This window comes from Arachis ipaensis, chromosome B09, assembly GCF_000816755.2.
Source record: "Arachis ipaensis cultivar K30076 chromosome B09, Araip1.1, whole genome shotgun sequence".
NCBI classification, from domain to species: domain Eukaryota; kingdom Viridiplantae; phylum Streptophyta; class Magnoliopsida; order Fabales; family Fabaceae; genus Arachis; species Arachis ipaensis.
Window position 1 is genome coordinate 128727837 of NC_029793.2, and position 14270 is coordinate 128742106.

A 14270-nucleotide genomic window follows, 5' to 3' on the forward strand; every position below is an offset into this window, starting at 1 on the left:
CCACACTACAATTTCCAATGTGCTGCCAAAAAAAATCATAAGTGAAAGTTTATCCCCTAGACTTTCTAGTTTTTCAGGTCGGGTCTATTTTGTGGAAAAAAATTTTTGACCGAAAAAAAATTGGTTTCCATTTTTATTTTAAATATTTTTATTTATTTTTAGAAAAAGAATACAAATAATAACATTTTGCTTTTTATTTTCATTTTTTCTCTTTTTTATTAAAATTTTAAATATAAAAATAAAAGTAAAAATAAAAATACAAATCAATCAACTCATTTTTTTTTGTATTTAACCTTTCTTTACAAGTAGGTCTTTCTTGCATTAGCCTCTCGTTGGATTAATTAAGCCAAATGAAAAAGTCCAAAAATATAGATGCTTCATACTTATGATGTCTTGCTTAGTGTGAACACTAGGAACACGCCAAGAGAAAAGACTTCCAAAAAAAAAATAATTTTCACACTTTAGACTCTCAAAACCAAATTTTTGGACTTTGATTAAATTTAAATCACTTCAAATAGCAAATAATTTTGCTATACAATACTCAATTCCGGTAGCTTTTTTCAGCAGCCACACTTCCAACTATTATTATTATAGTCTCGAATGAGAGAATTTATGGAATACAAACACTGATATAGATACAACTAGTATTTTTACCCGTGAATTATATTTAGAATAAAATTAACTATGATAAAATATAATAAAAATATCTAAAATATTTAATTGTAATGTAGAATAAAAATAATAAAAAAATAAAAATAGTAATAATAAAAAATAACATGCTATTTTAAATTTGAGAAAATTTCTTTGAATACAATATTTGTTGTGCTACTTAAAACATGCCCTTCTTTGTTGTGAATAAGAATTTTTAACCCCTTCTTACTTCGAACACGAGATATAGCAACATAAAGTTGTCCATGACTAAACACGGGTTTAGGAAGATACACTCCAACATTGCTAAGAGATTGTCCTTGACTTTTATTGATGGTCATGGCATATGAGACAACAATAAGAAATTGTCTCCTATCCAATTTGAAAGGCCACGGTGATTGAGAAGGAGACATGCACATGCGTGGGATTAAGACCTTTTTGTCAAGATAGCTTCCAACTAATACTTCTGCTTCTATAACATGATTAGATAACCTTGTTATAATTAGCCTGGTGCCATTACATAAACCTGCACATTGGTCTAGATTTCTTAAAAGTATTATAGGAATTCCAACCTTCAACTTCAAAGCATGATGAGGTAATCCTGAACATTGGAGGCTATTTAAAAACTCTGGAGTAAGTGTTTCAGTAGCATACTGTCCGCTTCCATAAGATTTGTCAACACTATCTGAACTCAAGTAAATTTTTTCATCTCCTGAAATTTTCATGATAATATATTGATTTACCTTCTCAACGACATCAAGCGTAGAACAAAGAATTGCTCGTGATTGCAACCAATTAGAATCCAAGTGATTTTCAAGAAGATTTGGATATATACAATCCACAATAGAACTAAGAAGATCTTCAAAATTTGATATGAGCAACTCAGTAGGAATCATAATCTCAGAGATGCCATCATTAGGCCCACCTATATTGCCATCTCCAACATTTAAGATCCATTGTGAAAACAAAGCCAATTCATCATTATCAGCATGTGAAGATTCCTCTAATCTCATATTTTTTGAAAGTCTCAAAACACTACAATAGTCCTATATGTAAGAGGAACATATGCTTGCATTAACAATTTCTGTCCTGCCACTTCCAGGAATGACAGGAAGAATTTGTCTAAAATCTCCACCAAAAACCACTACCTTCCCACCAAAAGGCAAATTAGCATTATTATTATTTGTAGATGACATAATGTCTCTTAAACTTTTATCAACTGCCTCAACACTATATCTGTGAACCATAGATGCTTCATCCCATATGATAAGCTTTGTTTGCTTTAACAACTCAGCTAGTTCACTATTTTGTTTAATATTACATACAGAATCCTCATGCACCGTTAATGGTATAGCAAACCTAGAATGAGCTGTTCTACCTCCAGGTAGTAGCAAAGCAGCAATTCCACTCAATGCAACAGTAAGAACAATCATTCCTTGTGACCTTAAAAAAGAAGTCAAAACTATCCAGAGATAAGTCTTACCTGTTCCTCCATGGCCATATACAAAGAATACTCCACCATCTTCTTTAGAAACTGCTTCCACAATTTTCTCAAAAATACCTTGTTGTTCTTGTGTTAAGGATGAGAATAATGTTTAAAATTCATTTTTCAAATTATTCTTGTCATAGTTTAGCTCCTTATAAATTAAACCATTTTGAAATTTCAGCCTCACAAAATATTCTGGAAAAGGCATATGAGGATATTCCTTTAAGCTCTTCCTATTATCTTGCAATATCATCTCAATTTCATATAAGCATCTTGTTTTCAGCTCTTCATCAGTCAAAGATAAATCTGCAAATAAAAAGAAAAAACAATATAAGAACAAATAAAATAGTTATAGTAAGAAACACAATATGAATCATTAAAAAATAAATTTTTATTAGAATCAAAGGAGAACCTGAATTTTTAGACAATTTTCTTTCATTATACAAAATATCATCAGATAGAAGCCTCCAAGTTTCTTTCCAAACATGTTCTGGTCTGCTCACACTATTTGACATCAACATTACAGTGAAAAGCTTCCTTAGATAATCACCTAAACCCCAACATGAAGCTTCTTTGATAGCTTCAATATATTCTCTATCATCATTAAGTAATCCCAAAGCAAAGCAAGCATCTCTAAAGCTATTGTGAATAACACCATTTGCACTTTTGATTTGGTCATAGTTGGTAGGACCTCGAACAAAATTCAACATCATTCGTAAATAAAATAACTCTCCACATGTTGGAGGTACATAATAAAGCCTTCCAATAGTATAGCCACACTTTCTTCTTGACCAGATTTTTTCTTTTTTATTATAAACAAAGAATCTTGGAAATTCAGAATATGTCAACTCTTTAGCCTCCGAGTAATTGTTATTAGCCTCCATCCATGCAGTAAACATTGATTGATCAATCCCGGGTTTTGACAGAATATCATCAATATCTTCACCATCTTCATATAGAATTGGATTCCGACCAGGCAAATGAAAGCTCAATCTCTGTACAGCAGGTTCTCTAGAATGAATAGGGTATGCAAATATTCTCCAAACAGCTTCACATGGGGATATATATCTACAATCAAGATAGTTTTTTATTTCATCAATAACTTTATTTGAGCATTCACTATCATCAGCATTATCTAAAATAGCAGTGACGCGATCATAACCCTTGTTTATATATTTGAAGAGATACTTAATTGCTCTGCTCTGATTACACCACTCAACATTCATGTGTGCTTGATATTTCATTAGCAAAGAAGGATTATAAGGAACAACATAGCGATTATCTATAGCCACATTTCCTTTTTCAGCATAACAACCAGTCTTTCTTCTTCTATATATTGGATACCCTTCAACATCAATAGTTGTTAAATCGACAAAAGACTTGGGATAGAACTTTGAACAACGACCTTCTTTCATGCATGGTGAAAATATATTTACAGAACCGCATGGACCATGAAGCATAAATTTTTTTACAGCCTTGTACAACTCTGGATGCTCAAATTGATTAGGAATCTCAGCACAAATTACTTTATCTATATCTTTTGGATCTGAAAATTTGCTTAAAGAATCCAAGAATATCAAAATATGAGCATGTGGTAGACCTCGTTTCTGAAATTCAATTGTATGAACATCTGCACATAAATCATAATATAGTACATATTAGCAACTATAGATATACTTGATGTTCTTAAAATAGTATATACTTTTTTTTAATGTATAACTTACCAGCAACAACTTTACCAAAGAATCTTTCCTTTTTCAAATCTTTAATTAGCATATCAAGCTTCATTTTGAACATTCGACAAACAATGTCAGGACGATCTACTGGTTTGAGATGTAAAGGGTCTAAGAGTCGCTTGATCTCTGGCCATTCTGAATTACATGTGAAAGTGATGAACAAATCTGGATAACCAACATGGCCACAAATTGCAACACAATCATGGTATAAGCCATCCATATAACGCCTACCTCCTATAAAAATTGATGGCAAAACTATTCTTTTTCCTACACTTGAGCCACTTGTTTGACCTGTAGATTTAGCATTTTTCAAACTCTTGTAATCATCAGCTCTAAGTTCCTTTTGATGAATCCTAAAATATAACAAACGTTCTGACTCAACCATAGTGTAAGCATCCACTACAAATTGCTGAAAAAGTTTTTTAGAAACCAGTATTGTTGGAGCTTCTGTTTTCCTGGTTTGAAGCCTAAATGCAAAAAATTATCGCATGGTCAATTTGCTCCTCTTGTTAGGTTTCAAACTCCCGATGATTTTATGTTGAATATCAATTCTGTAGCCATCTTCTCCATATGGAAAAAGAAGTGGATATTGTAAACCAAGATAAGCAACATGAATCTCATTTATACGCTTTAAGTAACCTCTGATCAGTAACAAGATGTAATATCTTGCATTCTATCGGAGTGTCTCCAGATCATCCGTCTGAAGCATATGGTTGACACGGTCCCACATCCATTTAAGCTTGTGCGAGAATGACTCCTTCCTCTGCGTGTGCAACTACCGGAGGCCCGACACTGAGTAATCGCTCCACCAATTCTCATGTCGCTATGCTATCCCATCTGAAGAAATTACGGAAGCACCCCCACTGGCTCCCTGTGCGCATGTACCCTAAGGTGGTAAGACACATCCTATAGGGTGATAGTGGCCTCACTCTATGGCAGGTAGAACGTGTGGGTCTCTGAACATCAGCGCTCCATAAATGCACTGATTAGGGAGTTGTCAAAGATGAAGTCCTTGGGCCACACTGCGTTGCTGAAGTCAGCCTCCCTCAAATAGGGGACGATGACATTCGGTGGTGAAATCGTGTGACTCACTCATTGAGGCAAAAGTAAGCGAGGCCTCTGACAAAAAGAAAAAGACCACATGTTTAAAAATTTGTACTCGTGCACCGGCATAACAGATTGAATTAAATATTGTATACAGTCGACATTAACAGAAATTTACACCTGTGTACTAACAGATAAATCTCGTTTACGTTAATATTTACTTAATTAATTAATAAAGATTTCCTCAATACGTTACTTAAATTAAAAAACATTCACTAAAGATATTAATATTGTAATTATCAAACTTTAACTTATTAACTTAATTTAGGTAAATACAAATTTTACATAATACTTCACTAAACTTAAAAAATAGCTTTCACTTGGATAGTTAATAACTAAATTAATAAATTAAGAAACACGTAACTAATAAACTAAAACAATGAGAACCATATTCCTAGAATTATACCCTATCAGTGACCTGTTGCTAACGATACAAGTTGTATCCTAGTATTTGGTAAGTACCCATGTATGGCATAATATAAACGTCTACATAAGAAAACTAACCGCAAAGTCAGCTGCCCCAGCCTAGTGCCACGTCGTGTTCATCCTATTGATGTCCGCATCCCATGCATCTGCGTGCGTCATCTTCGTCTCAGTTGATAATATGGTCAGACAAGAATAGAAGAGAGGAGAAAGTGGTCGAAAGATTGGAAATGGTGCCCAAAATCACGCTGTAAACGACTTCTATATATAGGGGTAACCCAGCCTTATTTCGTTTACAGTGTAAACAGATAAGCTTGCACGTATCTCATTTACACTTTAAACGAGATACCCACGTGTCACTCGCACAGTCTTATCTCCTTTACAGTGTAAACGAGATACGTGAAAACTTATTTGTAAACGAAATAAGGCTGAATTAAGTATTTTTGTAATAATTTTTAAAATTATTTATTTCAATATAACATTTTTGTCAGGGCCAGTTATTGTACCCATTTTTTTTGTCAGGGCCTACGTAACCCAACAAACAACATAACCACACTACAATTTCCAATGTGCTGCCAAAAAAATCATAAGTGAAAGTTTATCCCCTAGACTTTCTAGTTTTTCAGGTCGGGTCTATTTTGTGGAAAAAAATTCTTGACCGAAAAAAAATTGGTTTCCATTTTTATTTTAAATATTTTTATTTATTTTTAGAAAAAGAATACAAATAATAACATTTTGCTTTTTATTTTCATTTTTTCTTTTTTATTAAAATTTTAAATATAAAAATAAAAGTAAAAATAAAAATACAAATCAATCAACTCATTTTTTTTGTATTTAACCTTTCTTTACAAGTAGGTCTTTCCTGCATTAGCCTCTCGTTGGATTAATTAAGCCAAATGAAAAAGTCCAAAAATATAGATGCTTCATACTTATGATGTCTTGCTTAGTGTGAATACTAGGAACACGCCAAGAGAAAAGACTTCCAAAAAAAAAAATAATTTTCACACTTTAGACTCTCAAAACCAAATTTTTGGACTATGATTAAATTTAAATCACTTCAAATAGCAAATAATTTTGCTATACAATACTCAATTCCGGTAGCTTTTTTCAGTAGCCACACTTCCAACTATTATTATTATAGTCTCGAATGAGAGAATTTATGGAATACAAACACTGATATAGATACAATATAAAATACTTCGATACACAAATTTTAATTTTTTTGTATGACACAAAGACATGGCATCCTGTTGGATTGATTAAGCCAAATGGAATAGTCCAAGAATTTAGATGCTTCATACTTATGATGTCTTGCTCAGCGTGAACACTAAGAATACACCAAGAGAAAAGGCTTCCAAAAAAATTATTTTCACACTCTAGACTCTTAAAAACATATTTCTGGGCTATGATTAAATTTAAAACACTTCAAATAGCAAATAATTTTGCTATACAATACTCAATTCCTTTCTAGCTAGGGGTGGCAAAGCGGGTCGGCCCGTCCCAACCCGCCCCGCCCCGCCTAGGCCCGTCCTATAAACGGGGCGGACCGGTCTGCCCTGCCAACTAAGATAGGTTCAAAATGCTAGCCCGCCCCATTTTATGGCGGATTGGCGGGTCGGCGGGCTAACCCGCTTGACTCTTTTTTTTTTGAAAAATAAAATTTATTAAAATTAACCAAAAAATAATAATTAAAAAATCAAATACAAATAAAAAATAGTCAAATTATAATATAATTTTTTCACTATATTTTTTTTATTTTTAACTTCAATAAAATTGTTCAAAATAATATTTGTCAATAGAATCATCTTTATTTTAAAAAATAAGTCACATAATTTGAGCAAATACACGAAATTGTAAAATAAAATAAATAAAGTTAATAACTAAAAGGAGAATAAAAATAAAAACAAAAAAAAAGTGTTTGAAAATTCTATAATTATTAATTTTATAATAGTAATCACTCTTTTATTTAATAAAAAAAAGAAAAATAAAAATCTTCGGCCCGGCGAACCGCCCCGTCCCGCCCCACCAAAATCCGCCAATTTGGCGGTGCGGGTTTGGCGGATTTTTCTAATTTGGCGGGCTCCAAATCCTAGCCCGATCCGCCTTTTTTAGCGGGTTTAGCAGATCGGCCCGACGGATTCAACCCGTTTTGCCACCCCTAAATTTCCAGCAACTACACTTTCAACTATTATTATTATATTCTCGAATGAGAGAACTTATGGAATACAAACACTAATATAAATACAATACGAAATACGTAGATACACAAATTTTAATTTTTTTTATATGACACAAGGACATGATTACATATATCGTATCCCTTATTAATCGGTCAAAACGAGTTATACCTTGGTAAAAGCAAAAACTGTTCACGAAAACAACCCTCTCCCGATATCTTGAACTCCCCTTAGATCTCAAAAACAGTCACCAATTCATTCACCTGGAATGATTATAAATATTATCCTTAGCCAAAGATAGAGGATGATATAAGACACAAGACACTCAAAGAACTTGCCTCTCGATATTTTTAATACTCTGGTAGATATCATACTGATTTGGGCATCAGAGTCTTTTTTGCAGGTTCCACGACCGCGTCTCAGCTCCAAGAATTATCCAAACTCACTACACGGAGGACCTCGAGTGATTCCTTCAGACAAAAAAGTTACAGCTTGGAACATCCTCGACAGAAACATCATCGGCAGTAACATTGGCGCCCACCGTGGGGCCAATTTTTTAACTGACCCCACATTTCATTATTTTTCTGTGCGTTTCACCTTTTCTCCTGTAGGACTCTCAACATCGCCGACGAATCATCAACTCCCACTCACGCTGAACTGGTGGCTATGAACGCTAACCTCCAGGCAGAAGTGAGGAAGATGACCGAGCTCTTGGCGAGCCGACCAGACAAGGAAAGGGACAAAAAGAACACAGATAAGGAGAATCCCGAAGACGAGCCTACGTCTAAAACAAACACCGTGAAGGAGACCGGCCCTCCAAAATAACAAATCCTTTCTCTGCAGAAATCATGGATTTCCAAATACCAAATAATTTCACACTTCCCACTACACTAAAACCATATGAGGGTTTTAGTGACCCCAAAATTCATGTCACTAAATTTGAATCTATGATTTTACTTTTAAACGGTCCTTCTGATCCAATTTTAAGCAGATCTTTCCCAACCTTTTTAGATGGAGCAGCATTATTATGGTTTTCTAGTCTTCCTGCAGGATCAATTTCGAGCTTTGACGAATTTACTGACCTGTTTGTCAACCATTTTGCAACGTCTAAGATTTACATTCATGATTCTGATTTCCTCAGCACCATCAAACATGGTCAACATGAGAGATTGAAGGATTATATGATGCGATTCGCCAAAGTGGCGATGAAAATCCCCGACCTCAGTCCCAACGTGCATCTTCATGCGCTAAAAAGTGGTATTCGCCTAGGACGGTTTCAGGAAACCATTGCAGTATCAAAACCCAAAACATTAGCCAAATTCAGAGATAAAGCATCGGGACAAATAGAGATCGAGGAGTTAAGAGAAGCTAGGAAAGTCGACAAACAAACAACCCAAGTGCCAAAAAGAGACGAGGATAGATAGAGAAGATCAAACCAACCACGAGACCAAAGCAAGCCTTTCAAGCTGACACCAAAATTCAAATCTTACACGAAGTTCAACACATAAAGAGAAAACATAATAAAAGAAATCCTCCATACCAAGCTCATAAAGCCACCTAGCAGAGCAGGAAGTTACCAAGAACAAAGGTATGTAGATAAAAGTAAGCACTGTGTATTCCACCAGAAGTTTAGGCATACAACCGACGAATGCGTAGTAGCCAAGGATCTACTCGAAAGGCTAGCAAGGCAAGGACTACTGGTCAAGTACATTAGCAGTCAAAACCAAAAGGAGGAAACAAGACCAACAACAGATCGTATTGAATATAGTGGCCTTTCGAAAGACAAAGGAACTCGGCAAGAGGAATTATTAACTACATCGCAGGAGGGTTCGCAGGTGGTGGTAGCACAAACACAGCTCGAAAAAGAAGCTATCGAGCCATGTTAACCATGGAAGGATCTTCACGCACACAACCTGTCTTACCTCAAAGCGGGCCTATCTCTTTTGATGCAACTGATTTTAATTCAGAAAGCCCAAATTTAGATGATCCTATCGTAATCTCAGCACACATAGAAGAATTAACGGTTAAGAAGGTTTTGCTTAATCCCAGAAGTAGCGCTGACGTATTATTCTATTTGACTTTTCAGAAAATGCAACTCAGTAAAATATTTTACAACCCTCAACGAGAGCACTGGTAGGTTTCTCCAGTGAGAGGGTGCCAATAACAGGTTATGTATGGTTAAAAACGACGTTGGAAGAACACCCATACTCAAAGACACTAGATATCCAATTTCTAGTGGTTAATTGCATCAGCCCATGCTATCCTGAGATGACCATCTCTTAACTCGTTTGGTGCTATTGTTTCTACTATTCACCTTTGTGTTAAATTTCCTGTATAGGATAACATCGTCGCAATGATGCATGCCGACCATAAGGATGCTCGGTAATGCTACAATGCTGTCCTAAAGACAAAAACAACATAAAAGGAGGCTACCCAACTGGTCAACTATGTTTACAATATAAAAAACATCCCAACCTTTGCCGAGTTGGATTTGCGAAATAATACTAGCTGACTTGCTCCAATAGGCGACTTACGCAAGGTACAACTGACTGATGCCGATCAATTCACTAACATTGGCTCTGTTTTCTCCACAGGTACCAAGCAAAATCTCGTCAAACTACTCAGGTCTAATTCTGACCTTTTCGTATGGATTCTTGCATACATGCTGGGAATCGACCCAAATTTCATATGCCATAGACTCGTCGTCAACCCTAATGCTCGTCCCGTGCGACAGAAAAAACGAAACTTGGGAATAGAAAAAAGAAATGCAGCAGTGGCAGAAACCCAGAAATTACTCGATGCAGGATTCATCCGAGAACTCCAATTTTCATCATGGTTAGAAAATGTGGTTATGGTAAAAAAAAGGACTCAAGAAAGTGGCGTATGTGTGGATTTTACAGATCTGAGTAAAGCATTTCCAAAAGATTCATATCCACTACCGAACATTGATAGACTGGTAGACATTTCAAGTACTCAGCTTCATGGATGCTTATTCCAGCTACAATCAGATACTAATGCACCCAGACGACAAAGACAAAATGGCGTTCATAACCGACCACGGTAATTTCTGTTATAAATTTATGCCTTTTGGGTTAAAAAATGCAGGTACTACTTACCAACGACTGTTGGACAAAGTCTTCAAAGACCAAATCAGACGGAACACTGAAATTTATGTTGATGACATGGTAGTCAAATCAAGTTCAAAAGAAACTCATCAGGCTGACCTTCTCGAAGTTTTTCAACAACTTCGGAAATATATTGCGAGGTTAAACCCTGAGAAAAATATATTTGGAGAGCATGGAGGAAAATTCCTTGGGTTCTTACTAACACAACGAGGAATATAAACAAACCTCGATAAATGTCAAGCTGTACTATGATGAAAAGTCATCTTATGCTAGCTTTTCAAGCATTTTTCACTTGTTTCATTAGGTTTTATGCACTTTCTTGCATTAGAAGTAAGTAATTTGAAGTGATTTTGCATGGTTTTGTTAAATCAATCAACCATCTTTTATTTGACACTAAATCATAAGGTTTAAGCTAAGATTAGTTGGTTTTTGAATAATTTATGAACCTTGTGAATTTGGTGATGCTTTAATTGGTTGTTTTGATTATTTGTTGGTGAAGAAATGGTTGAAAAAGGAATTTTTGGCACGCTTTGGACCTTAGGCCACACTTGGAAAGTATGACCTAAGAAAACAAAAGCGTGGTGCATCAACCAAGGAGGCAAAGGGCATAGCGCTCAGTGAACCCACTTAACTGAGCGCTAGCCCAGCACCAAACCAAACAAGGCCAAGGAAGCACCAAGGCCTATGGCGCTACGTGAAGAGAGTTAACTGAGCGCCCAAGGAAGCAAGCAAAATCAATAGCGCTCAGTTAACTTTGTTCACTTTTTCGTGCCTCCCCAAGGAAAAATGCAAGGCGCAACAACAAGGAAGGGGGCAGCCAGGTTTCGAACCAAGCACTTGGAGGACATGGAGGAAGCGCTACAAGCAAGTGAATTGACCAAAATGAAATGGCCAAGGTTCAAACCTTGGACCTTATGCAAACAAAAGGAACGCTAGTTACATCAATTAAGGAGCCAAGGTGGCCTCAACAAGTTTCGAACTTGGAGCTTCTTCACAAAGCAAAGGGGCGCTTAGTTCCCTTATCTAACTGAGCGCTACTCCTTGAAACCAAATTGGCAAAAGTGCAACCACCATGATTCGAACAAGGAAGCTCCCACCAAAACAAAAGGTGCTGCGTTAGGAGTTTCAACTGAGCGCTACTTGGGCCAAGGAAATTGCTCACACAATGCAACCAAGGAGGCTCGAATTTGGAGCCTTATGTAAGCAAAAGGGGCGCTCAGTTAACTTTGTTAACTTAGCGCTATGAGGGCTGCCCAAGGGAGTTTGTCACGCACCAAAAATTGAAGGCCAAAGGAAGCATGTGTAGCGCTCAGTTAAGTAACATAACTGAACGTTCCCCTGGAGCCATGCACGAGACAAAATGAGCCAAGGACCAAGCAAAATGAGCGCTCAGTTGGTTTAGTTAACTGAACGCTTCCCTAGGAGCTGCACCATGGTCCAATTTTAATTCAATTGCCACTTTGGATCCAATTCTTCACCAAATGAAAAGCCCACTCCAAATTCTAAAGATCAAAAATAGAAAGTGTATAAATAGGACTTAGTTTGAGTTAGAGAGAACCTTTTTACTTACTTTTAAATTTTTACTTTTCACTTTTGAACCTCCTTTTTGAATTGGGGGAATTGGGATTGAGAGCTGAGTTCTCTCCTCCTTGTTCTTACTTTTTCATTTCTTACTCTCTGTTTATGAATTTTGGGTTGAGATTAAAGGAATTTTGTTTCAATCTTTGATCTGCAATTCATCTTGTTCTTCTACTGCATAATTCAAATTTTCATTGGCTGTTGTTAATTTTCTTCTTCTGCAACTTATGCTTTTCTGCCTTGGATCTTGAATTGAGATTGAAGAGCTCCATTGATTCAAATTCTGATAATCATCTTTCACTCTTCCTCTCAATTGATCTAAGGATTTGATTTTAATCTTCTTTACTGCTTTCATCTTCTTTTCTTCTACAAATTGCTCTCTGTTGGATCAAGGAAGAAATTGAGATCTAGACTTGTTTTCTACTCTCATTGAGCCTCTGAGCTCTTGAATTTCTTTCTTAGTTCTTTCAATTGAGTTGAATTTACTTTCTGTTTTGTTCTTCACTGCAATTTTCCAATTCTGTTTAGATCTACTGCACTTACTTCATCTTCTTTACTTTTTGTTGTTAAATTCTGAATCCCAACATCCCACACCCCTTTATTATTCAAGCAATTTACATTTCTTGCACTCTAAGCTTCAGCTATTTACATTTCTTGCAATTTAAGTTTCAGTCATTTACATTACTTGCACTTTAAGATTCAGCACTTTTACTTCTTCTGCTCTTTAAATTACTGTCAATTCTCCCTCTCCCTTTACTTTCATGCAATTTAGCTCCTGTTGGTTACAATTCACTCAAATCATCACTTGTTTGCTTAACTAAACTAACCACCTAACTAAAATTACTCAATCTTTCAATCCCCGTGGGATCGATCTCACTCATGTGAGTAATTACTACTTGATGCGACCCAGTACACTTGCCGGTGAGTTTAGGTGTTGGAATCCGTTTCCAACCCATCAAGTTTTTAGCGCCATTTCCGGGGATTGATTAGATTGACAATGATTAAGTAAGGTGGTGGTCTAGATTAAGAATTTTTTTTCTTTATTTTTGTTCATTTCCTTTATTCTTAACTAGCACACTAACTATTTGAGACTTTGTCTCTACTAACTCTCACTGCACTCAAGCTACAGAGTGCTCTTGTATTTCTTGTTGTTGTGGTTTTATGACAGAAGCAAGGAGAGAGATCCCTACCTTCTGTGAACCTGACGAAAGAAATTTTCGAAGGTTAAGAAGAGAAGCAAGAGGGAAAGGCATTGTTGGAGAAGAGGATTTAGAGGAAGAATTCCAAGAAATGGAGGAACATTCAACAAATCCAACAAATCCACCAGTAGAAGTGGCCAACAAAAATGGTCAACCACAAAGAAGAGTATTGGCTTCCTATACATTTGCTAATCCAAGGCATTGTGGGAGTAGCATCCTTACCCCAAATGTCAATGCAAACAATTTTGAGTTGAAGCCCCAACTCATCACACTGGTACAAAACAACTTCTCCTATGGAGGAAGTCCAATAGAAGATCCGAACCAACACTTATCCACTTTTCTGAGGATTTGTGACACAGTGAAGTCCAATGGTGTGCATCCAGAAACATATAAATTACTGTTGTTCCCATTTTCATTGAGGGACAAGGCTGCTCAATGGCTTGAAACCTTTCCACAAGGAAGCATCACTAGCTGGGAGGATCTAGTGAATAAATTCTTGGCCAAATTCTACCCACCTCAAAGGATTATCAGGCTCAAGACTGAGGTGCAAACCTTCACACAGATGGATGCAGAATCTCTCTATGAGGCATGGGAAAGGTACAAGGCCCTGATTAGAAAATGCCCCCCTGAAATGTTCAATGAATGGGACATCCTTCAAAATTTCTATGAAGGGTTAACTCTTAAGGCTCAGGAGGCACTAGATCATTCAGCAGGAGGCTCCTTACAATTGATGAAAACAGCAGAGGAGGCTCAAAACCTCATTGATATGGTGGCAAACAATCAATACTTCTTTG

General features: G+C 36.2%; 1 pseudogene; it reads right to left on the reverse strand.

Moving 5' to 3' along the window:
- Positions 780 to 4504, reverse strand: LOC107615994 (annotated as a pseudogene).